General features: G+C 34.4%; 2 pseudogenes across 1 annotated transcript; one reads left to right on the forward strand and one right to left on the reverse strand.

Moving 5' to 3' along the window:
* Positions 1–2,649: 2,649 nt before the first annotated feature.
* Positions 2,650–8,904, forward strand: LOC147386442 (putative disease resistance protein At1g50180 pseudogene; annotated as a pseudogene). The gene is made up of 2 exons (XR_015172334.1): positions 2,650–5,469; positions 8,513–8,904. The product of XR_015172334.1 is annotated as a putative disease resistance protein At1g50180 pseudogene (transcript).
* Positions 8,905–24,059: 15,155 nt separating this feature from the next.
* On the reverse strand, positions 24,060–24,749 carry LOC147386443 (GDSL esterase/lipase At2g31550 pseudogene; annotated as a pseudogene).
* Between the last annotated feature and the right edge of the window lie 1,255 nt (positions 24,750–26,004).

The following is a 26,004-nucleotide window of genomic DNA, read 5'->3' on the forward strand; positions in this document are numbered from 1 at the left end:
TGTACATCCCTACAAAACATGAGCAGTTGTGTATCCCAAAGAAAAAATCTACAATTCTTGCACCTACCACGTCAGTAAGTTTTTGAGTTACCATGCCAGGTGAATTACAAAATAAGCACTGTTTAGAAAATCAAGAAGATGCTAAATGTACCATCATTAGATTTTTTTTTTCTTTTTTCATGGACAAGCTTTCAAAGCATGATTTTAAATCTTGGGTTTTTATAGTTTATATATAAAAATATAAATACCTATAGACTCAACCAAGTTTTGTGGACTCATCTCATATTTTCAAAATATCACCCAAGTCGCCTTGTTTATCAAATGAGATGTTGTACTGTATGAGACATATGATGAATCCGTAGCCTTGGTTAAATAAGAGGCGAATCATCTTGGTCTTCGATGAGATTTAAAATGATTAATGCTGGAGTGACCATAGTGGGGGACATCTTGACGTGGTGAGTTTTCTCTGAGATACAAGTAAAACGCATCTACAAACATGCACACACCACCATGTCAAGGTGTCCCCGTGTGTCCCCGCTGCTGAGATCACTCTGGCACGACTCATTTAAAATATTTTTAAAGAGAACACTACTTATTTGTGTGTCGTCCAAAGTTGTCAACAATTTACTTTTAATAAGGTATGTATACAGACTATCCTGCCTTAGAGAGAAAGTAAAGTAAAGCACGTTATAAAAAAAAAAAAAAAAGTAAAGTAAAGTAAAGCACATGATTTATACTCTTTGTAGAATTCTTCTTTATAGAAATCATAAGATGATTCAAGGCTTCAACACTTACTATTACTCTTTATTCTTCTTTCTTTTCCAACTCTAATGAGAATCAGAATCATAGAAATCTCAAGCATCAAGGAATTAAGGAAGAAAGTAATCCACTCTTTATTCTTCTTTCTTTTCCAACTCTAACGAGAATCGGAATCATAGAAATATCAAGCATCAAGGAAATAAGGAAGGAAGTAATCCACTCTTTATTTTTCTTTCTCTTCCAACTCCAATGAGAATCAGAAACATAGAATATCAAGCATCAAGGGAATAAGGAAGGAAGTAATCCCCTCTTTATTCTTCTTTTTTTTTCCAACTCTAATGAGAATCAGAATCATAAAAATCTCAAGCATCAAGGAAATAAGGAAGGAAGTAATCCATTTTACTTACTTGTTAATGTTAGAGAGAGAAAGAAAAAGTATGTTTGAGACTTAAGCAAGATAGGAACACTATGTGAAAAAAGTCCATATTTGACGGTCTTAGCCCGTCAAATTTCTCAAAATTTGACGGATCCTCCCGTCAAATATGCTTGTTAAATATTCTCTTGTAGAATTTTATTTTTTGACGGCCCTGGACTATCAAATTTTTTCTTGTAGAATGGGCTTAAAAAAAAAAAAAATTCCATAGAATATGACCATCGAATATGGAGGTTTAACAAACAATAGACGGTCCTCTAATTTACCAATCACAATACCTTCAATTATAAAATCAATATGTGTGTGTGTGCACGTGTGTCCATTAAAGAAGACTAACAAGGGAATAAAAAATTATATATTTTTATTCTCAACAGTTCTTTTTATTCTCTTTTATCCATGAAACCAGGCAGATTATACACTTTGATGAAACCTATAGCAAAAGTCCAATCTACAATTTACATGGCTATGATTTCTCAAGAATTTGACTATCTAATTCAACATTTAGAAACCAATTTCACAGAAACAAAAAATAGAACCAAACCAATTGCTTTAGAAGATCAACAAACACCTGAAACACTAAAAGATGTTCATTGTACGACAAAAATTAACCAAAAACCCAACTTTCCACTTCATATACATTCAAAACCTCAACAAAACAGGATAATCTTACAATTTCATATCCAAACCCTCATAATCCTCATAGAATCCACCATTAAAATCATCAAAATAATACAAAATGAATCACTAAAATAATCAAAGATAGATTTAATCGTAAGACGCACTAGTAAACCAACAAATCATCATCGAATTTACAGTCGATACTCTTCAAATCAAGATTTACAGTCGATCATACCTAGAAAAGTGAGAATACCTTAGTAGAAACTCAGCTTCCAATCTAAGACGACGGATTATGACAAAATCGAAACCTTAGAGAGTTCAATCCGATTGCGTGAGAGAGATCGAAACCCTAGAGACTTCAAATCAAATTGCGATTACGTCAGAAAGATATAGAAGTGAGAGAGATTTATCGAGGGAGATAGATCGATCGAGGGAGAGACTGTGAGAGAGAGAGATGAAGAGGTTGATCGATCAAGAGAGCGACTGTGAGAAAGAGAGATATAAATAGCAAGGTCGATCGATTGAGAGAAACTGTGAGAGAGAGAGACAGAGAGAGTGTGAGATGAAATCGAGAGAGACTGTGAGAGAGAGTGAGAGAGAGACAGAGAGACAGAGAGTGTGAGATGAGATCGAGAGAGTGAGAGAGAGAGACTGTGAGAGAGACAGAGACAGAGAAAGAGATGAGATCGAGAGACAGATCGAATGAGAGATGGGAAACGTGGTCCGAAGGCTACGGAATTTTGGTATTAAAATTTGACGGGCCAGGCCCATTGATTTTTTTGGTTAAAATTTCGGATTTTCACATGGTGGAAACCACGTTGTATTCTATTGGCAGAGCTCTAGTATCTGTAACCTTAGTCCTTTGGTCAGCTAATTTGAAGAAGATAAAGTTGTTATTTTCGTTCTTTCACTTGTGAGAGAGAAGAAGATAGAAAATAAACAAATGGCGGAGGCAGTTGTTTCCTTTGCTGTAGAAAGGCTCGGTGACTTACTCATCAAAGAAGCAGTTTTCTTGTTGGGGGTGAATGACAAAGTTCAGGAGATGAAAGATGAATTAACAGAGATGCAATGTTTCCTAAAAGATGCAGATTCAAAGTTGCAGGAAGGAGGCGAGGAGGGCGTTCGCAATTGGGTTGCACAAATCAGAGACATTGCTTATGATGCGGAGGATGTCATCGACAAATTCATCATCAAAGTTGCATCAAAGAGGAGATGGGGTGTCGTCAAGAGGTTCTCTTGCATCTTCGATGAGGGCAAAGATCTTCACATGGTTGGTAAGGAGATTGAAGTGATCCAAAGCAGGATAAACAGTATCTCTCTCCGTCGGGAAAAATTCGGCATTAGAAATATTGGAGAAGCGAGTAGTTCCACAACAGCAAGCATGAGACTGCAGCAGCAGCAGCTGAGACGGTCCTACCCTCATGTTGAGGACGAGGACATCGTTGGCCTGGAGAATGACATTGAGACATTGGTAGCGGAGTTGCTCAAAAACCAAGAACGACTTCATGTGGTTTCTATCATGGGAATGGGTGGTCTGGGTAAGACCACTCTTGCCAAGAAAGTTTACAAGCATTATGCCGTTAAACGTCATTTTAATTGCTATGCTTGGACTTTTATATCCCAACAATGCAAACCAAGAGATGTTTTGCTGGAGATTATGAAACAAGTTAGCAATCTCACTGCCGATGATAAGAGAGAAATGAACGATACAGACTTGGTCTTGAAGCTTCACGAATTCTTGGAAGGAAAGATGTACTTGATTGTTCTTGATGATTTATGGAGGAATGAGGACTGGGATATTCTAAAACCTGCCTTTCCAACTGGGACGCTAGGAAGTAAAATAATGCTCACCACCCGTAATAAAGAAGTCGCTTTGCACATGGATGCACGAGGTTTTCTTCATGAGCCACGGTTCTTAACAGAAGATCAGAGTTGGGAGTTACTTGGTAAGAAAGCGTTGTATGGAAATGTAAATACAACTGTCTCCCCAGCTTTGGAGAAGATAGGAAGAGATATGGTGAAAAAATGTGGCGGTCTGCCTCTGGCGGTTGCTGTGCTTGGCGGGTTATTAGCGACGAAGGGGTCAGCGAATGAGTGGGAGAATGTGCTTTCACACATTAATTTGCACTTGAGTAAAGACCTACTTGGAGTCAATGGGATATTAGCTCTAAGCTATATTGATTTGCCCTATCGACTAAAGCCATGCTTTCTCTATTTAGGCCTTTTTCCAGAGGATTCTCGGATTCGTACAAAGAAATTGATTAAATTGTGGGTTGCGGAAGGTTTCATAAAAAAAGAATTGGGAGAAACAATGGAGGAGATGGGAGAAGAATATTTGGCTGAGCTGATTAATAGGTGTATGGTTCAGATGGGTGAAAGGGGTATCACTGGAGGAGTTAAGACAATCCAGGTACATGACCTTATGCGAGATTTATGCATAAGAAAGGTGAGGGAAGAAAATTTCCTTGATATCTTCGATGAGAATTCCATTGAACCATCATCCAATGACAAATTGCGTAGAGGAGCAATCCATTCTAGTTCTGGGATGGAAAGGTGCACTTCCTTACATCACTCATCTCCGTCATTCCTTCGTACTTTATTATTCTTTAATTCAGAAATACCTTACCCAGGAAAAAGTTTGAAATTTGTCTGCAAAAATTTGGAATTACTCAGAGTCTTAGATTTCAGTGACACGGATTTCAAAGAAGAAATTATATTACGCAGAGAAATTGGAAAACTAATTCACTTAAGGTACTTGGGGATAAAGGATAGTAACATAACAATGACTCGGAGAACATCTATAGGCAATCTACAAAGTCTACAAACCCTAGATACAAGGACGGTTTCCAGTAGATCAGATATACCCGATGGGATATGGAAAATAGAACAATTGAGGCATCTATACTCGTATGTCAATAGTGACTTTAGAATAGACACTTTGGTAAATCTCCAAACCCTTTGGCGCATAAAGGCTGGGAGTCAGATAGTACAAGGTTTGGCCAAGTTGAGTAATCTGCGAAAATTGGGGATATATGATCTAACAAAATCACAAGCACAGGTAGTACTCGACTTTGTTGCCACGTTGAAATGCCCTTTTCGAAGATTGTATTTGGAGACAGAACAAACATTTTCCGATCTGGAACCACTTTCTCGTTGTCATCATGTGCGCAAACTATATTTAGATGGCCGCATAGAGAATCTGCCCCAATGGCCGCCAAACCTCGTCAAGTTGGAGTTGCTCTATAGCTACATTCTTCTAGAAGACCAGGTGGCAACATTGCAGGATTTACCCAACTTGATTTTTCTCAAATTAGGTAGTCACTCGTACGAAGGGAAGAAAATGGTTTTCTCTACTGAAGGGTTTCCTCAACTCCAATTTCTACATATTTTTCATCTGAAAAATTTAGAGGACTGGACAGTGGAGAAAGGATCGATGCCATATCTTAAGCATTTAACGATTCGTGGGTGCCACAAATTGAAGATGGTTCCAGAAGGATTAAGATTCATTAGTACCCTCAAGGAGTTGGATCTGATTAATATGTCAAAAAAATTCACTGACAGGATTCGAGAAGGAGGAGAGGATTGGTACAAAGTCCAACACATACCCTCTATCAAGATTCGAGATTCGATACAATAAGTCATCCATCAGTTCAATTCTCGGGTGAGTTTTTATTTGGTTTCTCAAGCCAACATTGAGTTTGCAGTAAAAGCCATTTTAATCCAGTTCTCTGTCAATTTCTCACTTTTTTTCTTATTTTACAATGTTCTTACCTTTTACTTTTATGCCGCTTAGTTTTTTATTATTCATTACCTAATAGTTAAATAACAGAGACTCCTCAAAACTATTAGATCTTATATATGGGAAATGTTCAGCACCCAACCATTTACCTAATAATTTGTTCAACATGTTTTGTCTTACATGGGTTAGAAGTTTTGGAATAGGCTGATTTTTGATGAGGATGATCTCTACAATTAGAAGATCTTCCTCACAAAAAATCAGCTCATTCCAAAATTTCTAGTCCCATGTTTACAAGTTGAAAAATCATGGACCGCCCATTTTTTGTAAACCATTTTTGATGGGGTTAGAAGTTTTGGAATTGGCTGATTTTTGGTGAGAATGATCTCCTCACCATAGAAATCAATATATTCCAAAACTTCTAACCCATGTAGGACAAAACACGTAGGGTAAAGTGTATGGTAAAGCGTAGGGTGTTGAACGGGACCCCTTATATATATAAGGTCCTGTTCAACAACAAACATTTTGGCAAAATATTTTTCAAAACATGGGTTAGAGGTTTTGGAATGGGCTGATTTTTGGTGAGAATGATCTCCTCACCATAGATATCATCCTCACCAAAAATCAGTCTATTCCAAAACTTCTAACCCATGTAGGACAAAACACGTAGGGTAAAGTGTATGGTAAAGCGTAGGGTGTTGAACGGGACCCCTTATATATATAAGGTCCTGTTCAACAACAAACATTTTGGCAAAATATTTTTCAAAACATGGGTTAGAGGTTTTGGAATGGGCTGATTTTTGGTGAGAATGATCTCTACGGTGAAGAGATCATCCTCACCAAAAATCAGCCCATTCCAAAACTTCTAGCCCCAATTTACAAGTTGAAAAATCGTGGACCGTCCATTTTTTGTAAACCATTTTTGATGGGGTTAGAAGTTTTGGAATGGGCTGATTTTTGGTGATGATGATCTCCTCACCGTAGAGATCATCCTCACCAAAAATCAGCCCATTCCAAAACCTCTAACCCATGTTTTGAAAAATGTTTTGCCAAAATGTTTGTCAAAATGTTTGTTACTAAACATTTCCCATATATATATATATATATATATATATAGGGGGGCGTTCAATGGCAAACTTTTTAGCAAACTTTTTGGCAAATTTTTTTTCAAAACATGAGTTAGAAGTTTTTGGAATAGGCTGATTTTTGGTGAGGATAATCTCCTCACCCTAGAGATCATCCTCACCAAAAATCAGTCCATTCCAAAACCTCTAACTCATGTTTTGAAAAATGTTTTGCCAAAAAGTTTGCTAAAAAGTTTGCCATTGAACGCCCCCCATATATATATATATATATAGAGGGTCAGGTTCAAGGGCTATATGAGAAAACATATGTTAAAACAATGTAACATTAATAAAATTTTAAAATATGGGTTAGAAATTTCGGATTGAGTTGATTTTTTGTGAGGATTATCTCTATGATGGGAAGATCATCCGAAAAAAAAATCAGTCCAATCTGAAACTTCTAACCCCATTAAAAGTGAGTTAGAATGTGGACCGTCGATTTTTTGTCAATTTTTGTCACTAATTTGTAAATCACTTTTGATGGATTTAGAAGTTTCGGATTGAGCTAATTTTTTGTGAGGATGATCTTTTCATCATAGTGACCATCCTTGCAAAAAATCAGCTCAATCAAAAATCTCTAACCCTTATTTTGAAAAACCATTGTTTTTTCATATGTTTTTACATATGGCTCTTGAACCGCCCCCATATATATATATGAGTCGGGTTCCGTAAACCCCCATTACGACCCCCACACCATTTTGTCTTATATGGGCAAAAATGTTTGGAATGGGCTGATTTTTTGTGAGGATGATCTCTATGGTGAGGAGATCATCCTTGCCAAAAATCAGCTCATTATAAAACTTCTAGCCCCATGTTTACAATTTGAAAAACTTAGACCGTCCAATTTTTGTAAATCAATTTTGATGGGTTAGAAGTTTTGGAATGGGATGATTTTTTGCCAGGATTGATCCCCTCATCACAGAGATCATCCTCACAAAAAATCAGCCCATTCCAAACATTTTTGCCCATATAAGACAAACGGTGAGTCGTAATAACGCCATCCTATATATATATGAGAATTTTAAATCATTGTAAATATATTTTTGATGCTAGAAGTTTTCTATTTTATATTTTAGAAATACGAATTAATGAAAATTCTGTATTTTAAAAATATAAATGAATTTAAATTCCTGTCAACATTACACACCCATCTCTAACTTTGTTTAGTTTAGTCCCACATCGATCACAAATTGCCTTGTCTCTCTTCTTAGAAACACATGGCCCTCTGGACTCATTGCCAATCAAATTTATCATAGTTGTTGTCAAGAGAATTAAAAAGTAAATTAAAATAAGGTGGATTTGGGGTCAACAATACTAACCGTTTGCACATAGTGCCATGCAATTACCTCAATTCTACCAATAATGTAGAGACTTGAAGGTGATTTTGTTTTATATTGTTAGATTCTGCTTCTAGGTTCTAATTTTAGATTGTCAAAGTTAGATTTGGGAAATTGGTTTTAGTATCTAGAACTATAGCACCATTTTTCTGACCGACTTCTACAGCTGGGATATTGAATACTATATCCCAGCTATCTATGATGGACAATCAGAACAAATATAACACATTTTTTCACGATCTTAGTAGGAAAGAGGTCTCTACGCCTCGAATGCATCATATATTACAAGATATATTGTATGTGTCATAGTCCATGATCATATCTTGATTGATTGACATTTGCCAATTAAATAGGTTTCACCTGCATTACTCATTTCTTTGACGCTTCCTGAATTTCACATATTTGTGGCCATTTGGTTGATTGATCAGAAACTGAATTTTTCCTTCACACTTGTTTCTTTGTTCATGGTGGTTGTGGTGATGATCATGGCTTTGATGAAGCAACAGTGATGATGATTGTGGTGATGGGAATGGTTATGGAGGGAGCGGGAGTGGCAGTCGGTGTGGTGGTGCTGTGTTGATAGTGGTGGCAAATGCTGTGAGGATTTCTTTTCTTCCCCACCAAATGGACCTCTTTTATGAACACTATTCAGATCTCACAATCAAACAATCTAGATTTCTTTTGAACCATAGTTTCTTTTACTTTAAAAAAAATTGTGTCATGTCAAATGATTGCCATCACTTAATAATGTAGACTTTTTATTAGTTTGATTGGATTGTTAAATTATGCCATGGGTTACTTAACCATGATTTGACTATGTATGTGTGTGTGATTCTCATATCTCTATTATGTGATTTATTCTTATTTACCTAGTATGTGTGGTTTGTGGGGATATTGCATATACCCGGGGATTTGTCTAGATATGCTCCTCTAAGAGTTTAGGTATCTCACCCCGAATCTGGAATCATGTATATATATGATCCCGTTTCCCACCCTAAACTTTACCCTACACTTTAACAAACGTGTTTTGTCCTACATGGGTTAGAAGTTTTGGAATGGGTTGATTTTTGGTGAGGATGATCTCTATGATGAGGAGATCATTCTCACCAAAAATCAGCTCATTCCAAAACTTCTAACCCTATAAAAAATGGTTTACAAAAAATAGAAGGCGCACGATTTTTCAACTTGTAAACATGGGACCAAAAATTTCGAAATGGACTGATTTTTGGTGAGGATGATCGTCTAATCATAGAGATCATCCTCACCAAAAATCAGCCCATTCCAAAACTTCTAACTCATATAGGACAAAACACGTTTGTTAAAGTGTAGGGTAAAGCTTAGGGTGTTTGAACATTTGCATATATATATATATATATATATATATATATATATATATATATATATATATATATATATATATGGAGAGAGAGAAAGAGAGGTTTGAGTAAAAAGTCAAATAGTTGCTTATCCATTCTTAGGTCATTAATGTAGTTAACTGATTATATATATCTTATTTATGAAAATATTCATGCAGATTTAAGCTTTGTTTTTTTTAGTGGCAGGTCATTTTCATTTCATAAATAAACTTTTGTCGTTAATAATGGTCTTCAAATTGGTAACCAAGTTGATTGGAAAATTATTCCATGGGTTCAATTTAATTCGGGAAGGATTTGGAATTTTTTTTAAAACAGTCAAGACTATAAGATTGATAGTTTTAATAAATAAAATAGGTGGATTATGAAGTTAACATTTCGAAAGATGTGGAGGTTACAAATGATTCAGTTGATATTAAAAAAAATCATTTTTTTACATTATGGCAAAGATTTTATTTGGGTTGCCAATCTGACAAAGAATCATGTTTCCCTCTTCATGGTAGTTTTGGTGATGGTCTTTTGGGGTTGATTGGGGAAACAGTGATGGTGGGACTGGTAGAGTTGGTCATGAGTCATTTAACGTAATGCAGTAACATTTTGTAATGGAAAGCAATATGTTTTGTTTAGAGTTGAGACTCAAACAGACATTAAGATTCTAGAGATTCGTAAGAAAAATGTACCCCTAAAAAAATGAATTAGACCCTAGAAAATAAGAACTGATCTCTAAAAAAATATTTATTCCTTTTATTTTAATCATATGTCAAAATCGAGTCATCTGCAAGGACACACATGTCCTTGGATGCATTCGTGTGGTGCGCTTATTGTGTTTTTTATCGCAAAAAATTAGTTACACTAATTGAGATACAAGTAATGATCATGAATGTCATTCCCCTGGTGTGACAGAGGAGACTCAATTTCATTAAAACATCCCATCTTGTTAATCAACATTAAGCATCATAAATTAAAGATATATATCTAAAAAAATGAGTATTCATGAAAGAAACGTGATTAAGAGCCAGTTACAAAAGTTTATAAAGTAGCTTAATTATCAAGGACGAGCCATGTACAAGTTGGTTTGTTGATGGAGAAGCATGTGTTGTGTGTGATAACAACTATAACACTCATAGTCACCATGTTGTCATATGCATCTCTTCTCCCTCGGTTAAAAGGGTTTGAAGATCACACGCAAGGAGGATCTTCAGAATATGGGATTAAATCTGAATTTCTGGAGGCAGAAGACTACATGATCTACAACCCTACACCTATAACGTTTCCCGGTGGTGATGCAGGGCCCATTCCACATGTTTCTACTCAGTTTACACCTGATATCAATGCTACTGTTTCTTACTCAAAAGAAACATGAGTATGGTTGTCTACTCTACTGGTGTTCTTGTAACATAATATGTTGTACTACCATCTCTTGCTTTGTTCCTCTCAACAATTTAATTTTTAAAACCATGTGCAGCACATATACAGAAGAAAGTAGGCCATCTTAGGTTCTACACAACAAGGATCCTACCCACTATTGCAAACCCTAACAGATCAAAAAGATGATAAACCATATAAATATGCTGCAAAGAGTTTTTAAGATATACAAATAATCAAAGCATATTGCAGCCAAACCAAGATCATCTGGTGTGATGGAAATTCACACCATGCCAAAATGTATAAGTTTCGAGTCATACATCTTAAGGTTCTTATAGTAAAACTTAAAAACAAAATTCACGGTTTAATGATATCTCTAGATACTAAAATTTATTACCTAATTCCTAAAAAAAAAAAAAAAGGTCATTAACCAACAATTATATCAAAAGTAGTGAACTCGACAGTAAATAAAAGGCGTCAAGTTCGACAATAAATAAAAAGTGGTGAACTCAACATTAAATAATAGTGAGTTTGACACTAAAAATTGTGAACTCGACACTAAATAAAAAAGTGTCGAGTTTGACAGTAATAAAAAGTGGTGAACTCAACAGTACATAAAAAAGCGGTGAGTTTGCCAGTAACGAGGGACCACCAAGAAAGAAAAAGTTTACTAAATGTCCTATCAAACTACCGCACAAAACTAAGGGACTATTTAGAAAGAAACCCTTCTGCGAGAGTCCTTTAAGTAATTTGTCCTTAAAACTAATTTAAACAGACCCTTTTGGTAAATTGGACAATCATCACCATCAAAGCCTTACCCCAAATCCAGCAAAAATTTGGGATTGGCTAAATGAATATTATTCCTCCATTCAATTCTATCAAGTCATGTCTTCTCTTTATTGAAAGGGATTCTCTTAATCATAATTCTCAATCAAAACTTTATTTGTGTCTGTCATACACCTCACCTCGCTCTTTCATTGTCTTGACTTGCATACTCCAATTGGGACTGTGATCAGCTTACGTGAAAGATGTCCAAACCATCAAAATGGAACTTCTCATTAAGTTCCTTGGATTGAACTAGACAGGACTCAACTCGATCCAAACTTCCTCAGGTTAAATCAAAGAAGAAATCTAGTTAATTATATATGGATCCAACTGTACACATTATTTTTACATTGCTATACAATTTCACCATTTGCTTCCAGCAGTGCCACAGTGGCGATGGATCGGGGGCAGCACTAAATGCTTTAATTCCAATTTGAATGTACAAAACGAAGAATTTCTTGTGAGATATGTATCCCCAGCCACATTAGTTATAGATAACAGCAAAGTGAGCACGTTAACAACAATACCAAGATTTGAGCCATAGAAAGGGGGAAAGCAATGAAACGAATGGAGCCAAGCAAAGCCCTCCTTCAAAAAAGTTGGTTGTATTCTTCATTTGAGGGGAGCACTCTCGCATGAGCCACCGTTACTTAAAACTATCAAGTTTTTCATAATGGTTAGGAAGAAAGCAATATGGAAAATCCTAGGGGGACTTTGTTTTTCACTGTATTTCACACTGCATTGATGTGGAGGCCATAGATGTGTTTCCTAGAGATACGAATGAAAAGCATCTATGATTATGTGCATACCTCCTCATCAGTGCAGTGTGAAACACAGTGAAAAATGAAGTTCCCCCAGCATGACTCAATCAATATATATGTCAGGAAATACATTTCTTTGTCTTTAAAAGTAGGAGTGATGTTCAAAACTGAGACGGGGTGGGTTCGAAGGACAAAATGAAATGTGGATAAGGTGTTTTTGGAGGAAAAAAAAATGGGCTACGATGCATTTGTAGAAAGAAATGGATAGATAACAAAATAGATGCATTTGTAGAATAATTATCTTTCTGGTGTACGAAATAACATTTCGTAAAACTGATCTCATTAAAACAGGCTTTACAAATCTGGAAAGAAAAAAAAGAGAGAACACACTGTAAAAGAGAGTTAAAATGGTAAATGAGTCGTCTTCAATCTACAAAAGTACAAACACGGGTGAAGAGTAGAAAGCTGCATGAAAGACTCTCCTACAGAACATAAAAGATTTTTTCTTCGTTGTTTTTACCAGGCATAAAACAAGATGATTTTGAGAAAAGGGAGATAAAAAACTCCATCATCTTGCTGGAATAGAAAAATAAACATGCTAGCAATAAATCACATTTATGCGGTAGGAAGAAGAAGAAAAAATCTCAAAGAAATGATATGTAAGCTAGACATCCAAACAAAACATGCTACCTTGGAAGAAACACGATGAGCCCCAATTGCCGAAGTTGGAAAAATAGATCAAGAATTGGAAACCATGGATTGATAAAATGATTTGACTGATAACGTTCTATTCTGACTCCATGAACAGCTTAGACCTATGGTCGGGTATTTGCCATCAAATCATAGGTTAGACTGTCCATTTCCAAAATAGGATGAAAACCAACACCACTTCATGGAGCAAATCTAGTAAGGTTAACCTTCTACACTTTACAATGGGGATCCACCCTTCAATAAATCATTGTCATATTTTACATGCATATATAAGAATTTCCAGGAAAGAATCTACATATTACCTTTACTTGCTTCCACTTTGTGCTCGGTGTAATGCATTGCTTAGTAGCATTTCCTTCCTGAAATGGTCCCCCAACTGCAAGGGGAAAAGTATCGTATAAATAGACCCATTTTTTGTTTTTAAGAAGTGTAAAGAAAAATAATGATAATAATAATAAATTCATAAAGACTTGCCATCTGCATTTTATGTATGAATTGAAGTCTGCCTGTCCAGGAAAGTTGGTGTGCAGAACAAACTTCTTGATCTTATGCTAGTCTACACATTCAACAAGGTAAGTTGAAAACTTCACAAAGTAGAGTAAGACACACGATATCATGGCAACGAAAACTGTCACTGGAAAAAGAAACAATAGTACCTGTCCATCGAATAATATGTCCAGACCAAGAGGGAAATAATTATAGAAGTAATCACCGCAGAGAGTTGTCCGGGGCCGAGGGTCTGAAGCAGATTGAATCATTATTTGGTCAACCTGCACGACAAACAAAAGTAACCTCTCTTGGGGACATGAAATCCAGGATCTTTTACATTACCTACTGATTCAATGTCATATGAGAGCAAAGCAACAAATATGTATATATTTCACATGCCATAAATCCACCTTTTAAATAACAATGTATGGATATACTAATTTGGATTTATAGCAACTCCTACATGATCAAGACCCTTTTGGGGGAAAATGGCTATGGACGTTAGTTAGAAGCATGAAAGCTTGTGGAGGAAGGTTACAGACCGCAAATTTGGGAACATACTTAGAATGGGAACAATCCCTCCACTTTGTTCGGGACATGGTATGGGAAGGTTTTTCTTCTTTAAGTATCAAAAAAATGTTACTAGAGAGTTATTGGCATGTTATAGCTTTAAGGTGGATTCATGCAACTCGGTTGCGTTTTTGGGAGGGCTGATGCTGTGATGTGTCCTCATTGAATGAAGATTTTCTACTATTTATGAAATTTTCAAAGTTCAAAGGTGTCCTAGTCAAAGATTGTACCGTCTCCAACAAAATTATAATGTAGGATGGAATTTGGGTTTTAAGAGAAGCCTAAATAATTGGGAGGTCGGTATAGTTACAAGTCGTTTGGGCTTACTGGAGTTTAAGCACAAGAAGGAAAGGAGAATATGGACCAAGGGCCCGACCCGAGTGCTAATTTCCTTGTTAAATCGTTCTTCATGAGATTATTTATGGCATTGTGGGTTGCTTTCCTTTTAAAGATGATATGGTGATCACAAGTTCTCTAAGGTGGCATTTTCTTTGGACTGCGATGTTAAACAAGATTCTTACAATGTCCCTATCATAAACGAAGGCTCTACAATCCCCATCATGTACTAGCAAGGAAATGATCTTTGTATCCTTCATTCTGCACAGGTTACTTTCTTTTAGTTGTCCAACGTTAGATGGATCATTTCCAAATTGGTTCATGACCCGAAGTGCCAGCTTAGCTAAGTGGTGTTGACAAACCAGTTACCTCTAAAGACTCATCTGATGGGAAAGGTGCATCTATGTATATAAGAGAAATAAAGTTGTAAATGTCCAAAAATTCATGAGGTGCACAGATTTTCTTTTCAAGAAAAATACAATAATTTTCGAAAAATACAATAATTTTCTAAAAATTAATCATTGTAGAAATAAATTTAAAAAATGACTAAAATAAGCATGTTAGCTCTTTTGTTGTGATTATTTACCTTAATAAGCTACATTTTAGAGCCAAACACCTGATATAGATATATATCTAATGTCATCAATGCATCAACAACATGACTCAACATTTTAAAAGCATATATAATAAACTAAATTAGGTACTTTCGAGCCAAACACCTGAAATATAGTGTCATCAATGCATCATTAACATGGTTCAACACTTAATACAAAAAATTCATAAACCAAATTATGGCTTGAATCATTAAATTTGTGGTAAGTTCCTAGGCTTACCACTAATTCAATTGTCAGGGCAGCTGGATAATACCATAGATACTTCTTGGATTTCAGGAATGTCGACTAAGTGACCAGTGAGCAATCAGTCAACTCAGCAGGCTTAGCGAGGATTTGCCACCTCACACTTTAGTTGCTCGGTTATTTGATGTAAACTCCAGATTTTCATTAACAAATTTTAAACTAATTGATTCCTTCCACATTTTTTTTCTTTGGGGGGGGGGGGGGGGGGGGGGGGACACAGGATTTCAGGTTATTGTTAGGGGAAAACATTTCAAGATAAATTAGAAAATACACATGACCATGGGGTATTTCAAATTCAAATATAACTGAACTGAAGAGTGCAGTTTTTTTCAGGATAAGTAATTGGGTACTCACAAAGGAAACATGGAACCTACATGTGGGAAGGTCACATGGTGCATTTAACAAACTTCTATAACAAAGACCAAAAGATCTAATACATAACAAGTTCTTAATTAATTATAGAAATAACAAATTTTTAGTTCCCATTACATTTGTGAATATTCTGCTTTACACATTTGTATGGGCTTTGTGATATGCTTGGGTAAGTTGGCAATATCAAGTATTTTGCGGTAGGTCAAGTGTTTGACATCATTAGAACATCAACACATCCTCATTGTCGATATTAAATACATGATCATATCATCATCATCGTCTATGCCTTAGCCCAAATATTTAGGTCAGCAACATGTATTTACTTTCGTCATTCAATTCTATCAAGTGATTCATTTTAATGCAAGAGTTCATCTGATATATAAAACACCCACTCATTAGGAGTTCTTGCTATGTCTTGAAAATGGACTTCCCAAGATTTCTCCTACAAATCTACCCTTCTGGATATCTTAGGTAGGTATAAAGAAAATAAGGTTTACTAGACAAATTACAAGCCATGAAGTGAAATGAGATTATCGAAATCTTGATAACAGATGCCATGTTAAAATGGAGATTTGGGGTTTTGATAGGTTTCAAAAACTTGAAAAAGACAAGCATCACTGGAGATTTATCAATAATTTTCAACAGCTTGTAATCTCAACTAGTTCACACATGAGTCTCATTGTGCTCTATGGATAAACTAAGAAGAACCTTTTGGACAGATAAGATTTAAGTTTTCTGTCCAGAAACATTTGCCATTTAAAGTAAGTAGGAAATGCACTACTATTAGTTGTGGAAAAAAGCGGAAAAGGTTCTTCGAGCCACCTTGATGAGTGTCCCGAAATACTGAATTATACGCACGTTTTTCGGATATTCATCTTGATTTTTTCCCTATTTCTCTGTATTAAGGTAATAATCATAATAAGCCTCGAAACATCATGTTGCATGTTATTAAATAATAATTAAGCTTAATTATACATAAATAAATTCATTTACTAGATAAATCTGATTACGTGTGTTTATGTTTATTATTACTAGATGATGGGGTTGAAATTGAAGAAGGAAAAGAATACGAAGTGATAAAATGACTCCTATCTTCTCCTTCGCCAACCTTAATTTCTGATATCTCATATAGAACCTTCCCTTCTTTTCTTTTTTTCTTAGTCCTCAATTGTTCAAAATCAAATAATCCATGAGAATTCAAAGACAAAACACGATCACCACCTTTCCTACAACCATAAATCTCAAAGGGATCATGTCGAAAAACGACTTCATAGCCATCATATAAAAAATCGAAAAAGAAACACACAATCACCATCAATTACCTCATTCGAAATCCTTTGCAACCAAAGCTTCTGTTCATTGAATTCAGGTAAAATCATATCAGGGACTTCAAATCGCTTCTTCGATAGATCTAAGCTTAGATCTTCATCGATCTTGATCCTCAAAATCGAATCTTGATAAACTGATAACCTAAGAATTAAGGGTTGCAACCAGTGCCCTCGATCTATATGTATAGATCTGATTTTACAATTTTGGGAGTCGCCACCTAATTTTATGATCTAGGAATCAAATATGACTTTAAACAGATAAAGAACACTAAGCTACAAATATATTATGGGTACGAGGATCAGGTTACGGGAATGAAAGGTATTATGTACTAATCTCAGCTGGCGAAAGTCGGTCTCTACTCCTATCAAATATTTACATTGTAAAAAGGAACTAAATCAAAAAAAAATTTATCTTTTCTTTTACCTAAGTGATTACGATGATCAATTCCCTTAGTAACTGGCAGTGAATGTTTCTCATGTGAATCTTCTCACTTTATCTTTGTTTTTAGATCCACTTTCAATCTTAGTAATGAGACTTTCTTCTTCTATATTTAGATGTTTTTATGGATTTTTGTAGTATTTTTAAGATTTTTAGGTTGAAAGTTAAGGCTTGAAAGTTAGGTATTGACATAAGACTCTAGATTTAAGATTTTAAGAAGATTTTGGAGTATTTTTAACCTTTATTTTCTAGGATTTCTCTTGAGCTACGAAATAGGTAGTGGAAGCCCATTTTTAAAGTGCTTTGGTAATAAGATTAGGGTTTGATTAGGTCTCATAGAGATAAGGTATATATCTTTAATTAATTATTAAGTGGTTTAGATTAATTTTTAATTAGTTTGTATTTTAATTTTGATTTTTTTGACTTACGTAGAATGAATTTTTTAAATTTTGGAGAACCCCTAAATGGAGGGTTCTTTATTAAATTATTCTGAATTCTTTAGGATCCCCTGTGGAGGGTTATTTATTAAATATCATGTGAGCCCCACTTGAATTAATAAACCAACACTTAAAATTTCGTCAATGGACTTAATTAATTGAATTTATTTATTCAAAAATTTTAATTTGATTTATTAAGATTTCACTTTACATTAATTAATATTTTAATTATTAGTTTCAAATTTTTGAATTTGAAGATTAGAAAATTATAGTTTTGCCCTCAAAAAAGACTTTTACGTTGGGATGTTGTTTTTGACGTTTTGGAATCAATTTTTCGTAAGGAATTCAATACGAGTATTGATTTGTGTCATTTATGGGTTTTTGGTGTGAAATGATAGTGGATCCTAGAGGGGTATTTTGGTAATTTGATTATTTTTTAATGATTTTTCTCGTAAAATTTATTTTTGTCTCAAAATGATGATTTCTATGTTTTGGGCCATATTTTCTTAGCATAGCATGATTTTTAAAGTTTGTTTGCTTGAAATATCTCATTTGAGCTTTGAAAACACATCTAATAACAAATAAAACTTTAGAATATTCATCCATTATCGGGAACTATCGCAATCGAGTTGACAAGTAGATTAATCAGGCGAGTGCAAAAATGAGATGTTTACAGATGGTACCCTAAATAAATATAAAGTCAGATTAGTAGCAAAAGATTTTACTCAACAACCCGATGTATACTTTGTCGATACATATTCGTTAGTGAGGAAATTCACATCTATAAGGATTTTTATGGTCATAATAACTTACTTAGATTTAGAATTACATCAATTAGATGTCAAAACAAATTTTCTTAATGGAGAACTAAAAGTAGATATCTACATGAACCAACCTGAAGATTTTCAAGTAAAAGGAAATGAGAAGAAAGTCTATATGTTAAAATGATCTTTACATGGACTTAAACAATCCGCTAGACAATGTTATTTGAAATTTCACCAGGCTATCATAAATTTGGGATATCAAGTAAGTCTCTTCGATCACTGTGCATATATCTTTAAAAATCAAGGTAAAATTACCATTTAATATCTTAATGTAAATAATATACTATTACCATTGAATTGCCTAAAAATGCTAAAATATACAAAAGAATATCTAAGATCCAAATTCAAAATAATAGATATAGGTAAAGCCACTTATATACTTTGGATTAAAGTTTCTACAAATAGAAATGCAAAGTTATTATTTTTGGATTAAGAAAGATATTTGTTAAATGTGCTTGAAAAATTCAACATGAAAAATTACAAAATTTGTGCACACCTGTTTGTAAAGATATAAGATTAGATGAATCTGTGTCCAACCATAAAAGTAAGATATAGGAAATGATGAACATTTCGGATGCTCATCAAGCTGTGGGAAGTCTTATGTATGCAATGACTAATACAAGACTTGACATTTATCTTGTAGTAGGACTTGTAAGTTGTTACCAGTCTAATCCTCATAAAATACATTAACAAATGACCAAAGAAGGCACACTAAATTTGAAACTAACTTTCAGATTAGGAGGTCTAGTGATTATAGGATACACATACTCCAATTTGGCTAGAGATATTGATAGTGGAAAATCCACAAGTGGTCATGTATTCATGTTCGAAGGAATAATTGTTTCTTGATTGAGTAAGAAATAAGAATGTGTAGCAAAATTTACCATAGAAGCCAATTACATATCTTGTAGTACGGTTGTTAGTATTCCTGTATGGATTAGTCGCTTTGTGGAAAGTCTTCAGTTAGGCATAATTTATAGGCTAGTGAATAGGCTTTGTGATAATATGTCTACTATCTCTTTCATAAAAAGTGAAGCTAATAGGTCTACAACAAAACATATTGATCTATATTATCACTATGTTTAGGATATAATGGAAAATGGTGATGTGAAAGCTGATATATTCACACTAAAGAGATGGTAGCCGACCCTATGACCAAAGGGTTACCTTTAAAAGAATTTAGAGGACATATAACGACAATGGGATTAAGAAATGCACAATATTGTGTTACATGAAGAAAATGGTATAATCAGAAGGACTTTAAGAATGCTTAAAGTGAATGATAAAATACCATTAATTCTATCTGATTTGGGAAAAGTTATTAGCCAGAGAAAAGATAGAAGCACAAACAAGGATGTCGAGAAATATTGTAGTGTTCATAAGAAGTGTTAATATCCATTTTTTAATAGACACCATGATAAATCACTGGATATTTTCTAAGTCGCTTGTTGTATTAAAAGTCATCAAAAAGTATATTAAAGAAAAAACTTCTAATAGACTAGGAGAAGAAGTATTTGATTAAAATTTTGAAGCAGGTCTTACATTGTAATAATGTGTTTTGACTGAAGTCGTCATAGTATTTAAGGTATGAATTTTAAAATCCTTAAATGTGGGAATATGATGTCATTTACTTGAAATAATAAAGTAAAATGAAAACATATTAAATATGATGTAAGGGTATTATAATATGGAACAAGGTGCGATCAGAAAGGGGGAAAAACATGCGCACGTAAGTCTATTTGCTATAATCTGATGACAATCTAGGTGTATAGGTTATTAATGACTAGGACAAAATATAGGTATTCCAAAGAAATTCATTAAGGTATGTTTGATTGCATATGAAAAATAGGGTGGAAAATCAATTTTCTTGAAAAATGACATTTTTCATGTATTTGATTGCATTTTTCTATGGAAAATCATTTTTCACCTATATACAAAAGTTGAATTTCACTTTCCCTCACCTCCGTCAACACCACTACCACGTACTCCCCTCTTTCTCCTTATCTTCTTCTTCGTCCCTCACCTTCGTCGTCTGCACCATCACCATGTCCTCTCTTGCCTCTCCTCTTCTCGCTCATCTTCTTCTTACTCCTAGTCTTCTTCCTTTTCCTCTTGCTCTTCCTTTTCTTTTCTTTTTTTTCCTTCTTATTTTTTTAAAGTAACATCAAATAATGGATTCAAGTTTTTCATCCTGATCATTTTTTCACTACTATTTTTCCATGAATTTTAATTTTTCACACAATCAAACACATTCTAAATGGAAATATTGTTTTAAGTAGCACCAAGTGGGAGTTGTTGGTCCACGCTATTATAGTGCAACTCAAAACATAGAGATAAATTTTCACACAAGGAGAATGTTAGAAATAAGTTAAACAATTGGTTGGGAGTAACTTAATAAGTTACTCACCACTCATGGGATAATACACTAAAGTGATTATAAGTTATTCAAGTAATCAACGCCCAAGGAATTGGTTCCAAAGTCACAAGGCACTGTTTTGGATTTCTCCAAATAGAATGATGATCAATTCAGTCTTTCCATAGACACCCACTCGGCTATCGGTACCCCTTAGTGCATACACCTCTTAGAAATGTTGGAATCTCTTCATTGTTTAGAAATATGAGATGATCCAATAGGATCATATTCTATTCTTTCCTTTAAAATCCAAATCCATCTCTTCATAGTTTATATAATGAAGGAAAATGTGTTTTTTGCATGAAACATATTGAAGGGACTTACTATGATTGTTTTGATAATTGCTTACAAATAGGTCTTGTGAAAGAACCCATAATTAATCAAGTTTTCGTCTTTGGTTTCTTTACATTTTTTTTTTTGCCTTCTCATGAGAGAATTGTAAAAATAAATAAATTATTTTATAACGAGAAATTTGCCACAGATTAGTGTAAGATGTTTGAAGTGAAGGAGCTTCAAATTCACCAAGATAAGAAGTAATATCTAGTTGCTTCGGAGCTGTGGAGGAAAGGTTTTCAGTTAGATGAGAAATAGCATCTGTTGTGCACATTGGACAGGTTGAAGCTACCAAGTGGATGAAATGTCCAGTTGGGAGGGATAGAATGAAGATCCATTTTTATAGAAACCCATTTGAGAGGATGACTCTTAATCCCCCAATAATCCCCAACCATCACGCAAGAGCTGAAATCCTAACTTTTTTTTCTTTTGTTTTATTGTAATATTTTGATAAAATGATATAGATCCATGTGTCAATTTTTATTTAACTTTAAACAAGGCTTTAAAGGTTTTTTTTTTTTTTTTTTTTTAAATTGATACTTTCAATTTGTGTTTTCAAGCAACCAAACAAATGTAAAATTTGGCATTGAACACAACAACCAAGCATTCCAAATGCATGCAGAGTTTTGCATTTGTGGCAATTTGGGATGCAAATAAACACACCTATAAAATCAAAACTCCAAGATTCTTAAATTTACTAACTACTACTATAACTAAATAACAAAAATATGAGAAAAAAAAGAAAAAGAAAAAGAAAAAGAAAATCAAACTGTTCTTGGACTACCCTATTAGTAGTATATTTAGGAGAAGACGTTGTCCATAAGATACTTGGCAGTAAATCTGTAGGCCACTTCAGTAGGGTGAACCGCATCCCAAAATAAGTATTGAGAGGGGTTCGGACATATCGGAGTTAAAGCGTTGCAAAGGGGTCCCATTTCCGCAAATCCGGTTCCACAGCATCCTTTTTTAGTCTCCACTAAACCTGCCACATAGGATGCACTATTCATCCATCACATTCAAACAGGGGTCTAAATTTTGGGCCGAGCCTAGATCTGATCTGGGTGTCTTTCGGCCCAAACAGTATAGGGCCAGACCTCGATTCTAATTCTATGCTCAACTCATAGCCCGAGTACAAAGTAGGTTTTGGGGTCAGACCAACTTAAAAATAAAATCCGAAAATCCTATTTGAGAGGAAGGGGCTATATAGTCAGGTTAGGCTTGAGCTTAATTCTTGGTGTCGTGGCCCCTAATCAATTTCTATGCTCAACTTGTTGCTTGAGTACAAAGCAGGCTTCGGGTCAGGCCACTTTAAAAGTAAGGCCCGTTTGAAGGAAAGGGGCCATATGGTCAAGCTAGGCTTGAGCTTAATTTGGCATTCTTCGGGTAGGGTTCCATTTAAGATTTAATGGTTGAGCTTTGAGCTGGGCCAGCCTTTTGAGGGAAATGGATGAGGTCCAGTTCAAAGAGAGTCGTGGCAGAAAAACAGTAACTTATAAAAAAAGATCGAAGTTTTAATAAATGATCAAAAAGTACTTTTTTAAAATTTACTAAATTCAAATTAAAACGTCGAATTATCCAGTGTTTTAATAACTTTCTGGACTGTCCAATGTTTTACATTGTATTTCTCGACAGTATGACTATTTTAGTTGTTTTTGTAACTTTTATTTAAATATATATATATATATAACTAGAAAATTTTCCATTTTTTAATCATTTTCACCTAAAAAATCAGAAGATGGTTTGAGGAAGGGGAGGATAGCAGGAGGGATTAGGCCCAGCCCAGCCCAAATGGCCTTTAAGATATTCCTAGAGTCAAATCATATGGGTCCAAATTTTGGGCTGGCCTAGGTCTATTTTTGCGGCCCACAGGAGTATTTTAGAAAATTTTCTGAACCAAGTTATAATTTCATTTTCAGTATGGACAAAATCAATTATATGCCTAATTTAGTTTATGTAGTTTCACCAAAACAGCTGCATGATGTACAATTAGGTTTTCTATTTTATTTATTGACCCTTCCAGTTAATCTGCATTCACCTAAGTGTCCAGATGAATGTTTTTCTATGAAATTAATGACTGATCTCATAAACAAAAATTAATACTGGTCTGGTTCAGTAGTTTTGACAAAATATATAATTGTTTTACCAAGTAATTTAGTATTATAGGGGTCAAAGACTACCATATCTTTCTGGGTGGTTGATCATGTCCATCATTGGATCATAAAGATTGCCATAGATCATTTTGCTCCCCGGAAGCGATGCTTGTAGTTGAACGAGCAATTTCTGTAACTTCAAATTATAGATACGAGCATTTGTATTCTCTTCATCCAAGCATGTCCGTTCGACTGGATTCTCAAATTTTGCCGTCATCTGGATTGGTATGCAACCGATCGGACTAAGCCCTGGAACTGCAAAGATACGGCATCCCATATCGTATAGTTCCTATAAATACATTAAAAATTAAAAAATAAAAAACTTTAGATATCAAACAGTAACTTAAAAAAAAAAATTCTAATATACTTATTTTGTGGGCATGAAAGATTATAAAAAAAAAAAATAATAAAAGTTTAATAAATTAAACATATACAAAAAAAAATAAAAATTGGGATGGGATCAGTTGACTCATAAAGAATGATATATCATATAGGGATTAATGATTATGTGCATGAGAGAGAGAGAGAGAGAGAGACGTAGGTGAGTCACCTTAACTAGGCCTTGTAACCTTTGTAGTAGAAAATCTTGATACCCACTAATATTAAATTGTAGCATCCTTGTAGGAATGTCATAATAATTAAAAAGAAGATCGTTAGTTCCAGCACTTATCAAAACCAATGCACCACTCACTATCTTATCACTCTCTTCTTTCCCCACCAACTTCTCAAGCCTCTCTTTATATTCCTTAAAGTAGTTTGGTTGCACTGAAACTGGGATCACTCCAGACACTGCAGTTGTAAGATCATCAAAACCTGATCCAGCCGATGCAAAGCTTACACCTGTCGAGAGTTCACTATCAGGTAAACTTGGATTCAAGTAAGGAGGAACTAACTTCTTGATCCCAAGCATCGACGCCAATAAATCTGGGACTAGTACACCATTCGAAAACCTCCCCGTGGCAACGTGATTGGGGAAAGCTTGACCGTACGGATAGTGATCGCTCCTAAATAACGTTGGTATGAAGTTGTTGTTTCCTGTATCCACTGTTGAATCACCAAAGATAAGAATAGCTGGATATTTTGAGTAGGCATCACATGTGTTGATGATGATGATACTGATGTGGGTCAGGATGGTGAAGAAGATGAGGGTTGACGACATGGTTGAATATTGAGAGTTAGCGTAGTTAGGGAGACAAGAAAATATTTTTTGTTGTTTATTTATTTATTATTTATTATTTATAGAGAGAGAGAGACTCGATAAATGTATAATTACTAACAAACACGGAACGTTATTGATTGTGTTTATGTCTTATGGTGTTTATTTATTAATAAAACATATAATTACGTAAATAAATGGATGTTTTAGGCCATTTTGATTTAGAGTTGCGATCCTATACGTTTTCTCTGTGCCTATAGATAGGATTGGTGTCTATGTGGCACAATTTGATTAGAAAATAAGTGCTTTACACAACATGCACGGGTTGATTAGGAGTTTAAAGAGTTTTAAATTCCAACTAAAAAGCGTACCGCGTATTATTAGATCATGAGTCATATCTATAATATCTCAAAGACTAACTATTCAAAACGGTCTCCGGTTTCTATAACAACATTAAGTTTCTACTATGTGCAATTTTATTGGAGTTCAAATACATCGGGATGGATGCGTGCACAGTTTCATTAAGAGTTTTAACCTCCAACAAAAACGTCCACCTTACTTATTGATTAAAAATAGGAAAAATTATTTAAAGAACCCTCATGAAAGAGTTTTTTTCTAAATAATCCCTAAGTTTTCAACGATAGCTTGACAGGACATTTAGTAAAATTTTTTCTTTCTTAATGATCCATGGACCTCATCTCCCACATTTTTCACGATTGAATGCCCTAATCGTTCGAATTCATCGTTTTCATAAATTAAAAAAAAAATGAATTTTTGACATCTCAATTGAGTTTCAGAGATTTCATTCCATCGGAATGGATTTAAGAAATAAGAAAAAGTCATTTTTAAGGATTTTGTCAATTATTTTGAAGATGTATGTAAAAAATTATCAATTTTTTTTTTCCTTTTTTCTTAATTTTTGAAGGAAATCGATCAAGAATAATTCGTCTGGGTTGAAATCATCTAAACAAGTTATTATCTCAAGTTTTTAGTTGATCTTTTCATGTTTTTTAATCAGAAAAACTCGAAAATTGACAATGGATGATTTTTACTAGTGTCGAGTTTACCATTTTTTATTTAAAAAGTGGTAAACTCGACAATAAATAATGGTGAGTTCGACAATAAAAATTATAAACTCGAGACTAAATAAAAAAGAATCGTGTTTGACAGTAATAAAAAGTGGTGAATTAGACGGTAAATAAAAAAGTAGTGAGTTCGCCAATAACATAGTAGCATTAAGGTAGTAACATTAAGAAAG

Source organism: Akebia trifoliata, chromosome 14, assembly GCF_017979445.1.
Source record: "Akebia trifoliata isolate Shusen 1 chromosome 14, ASM1797944v1, whole genome shotgun sequence".
Lineage (NCBI taxonomy): Eukaryota > Viridiplantae > Streptophyta > Magnoliopsida > Ranunculales > Lardizabalaceae > Akebia > Akebia trifoliata.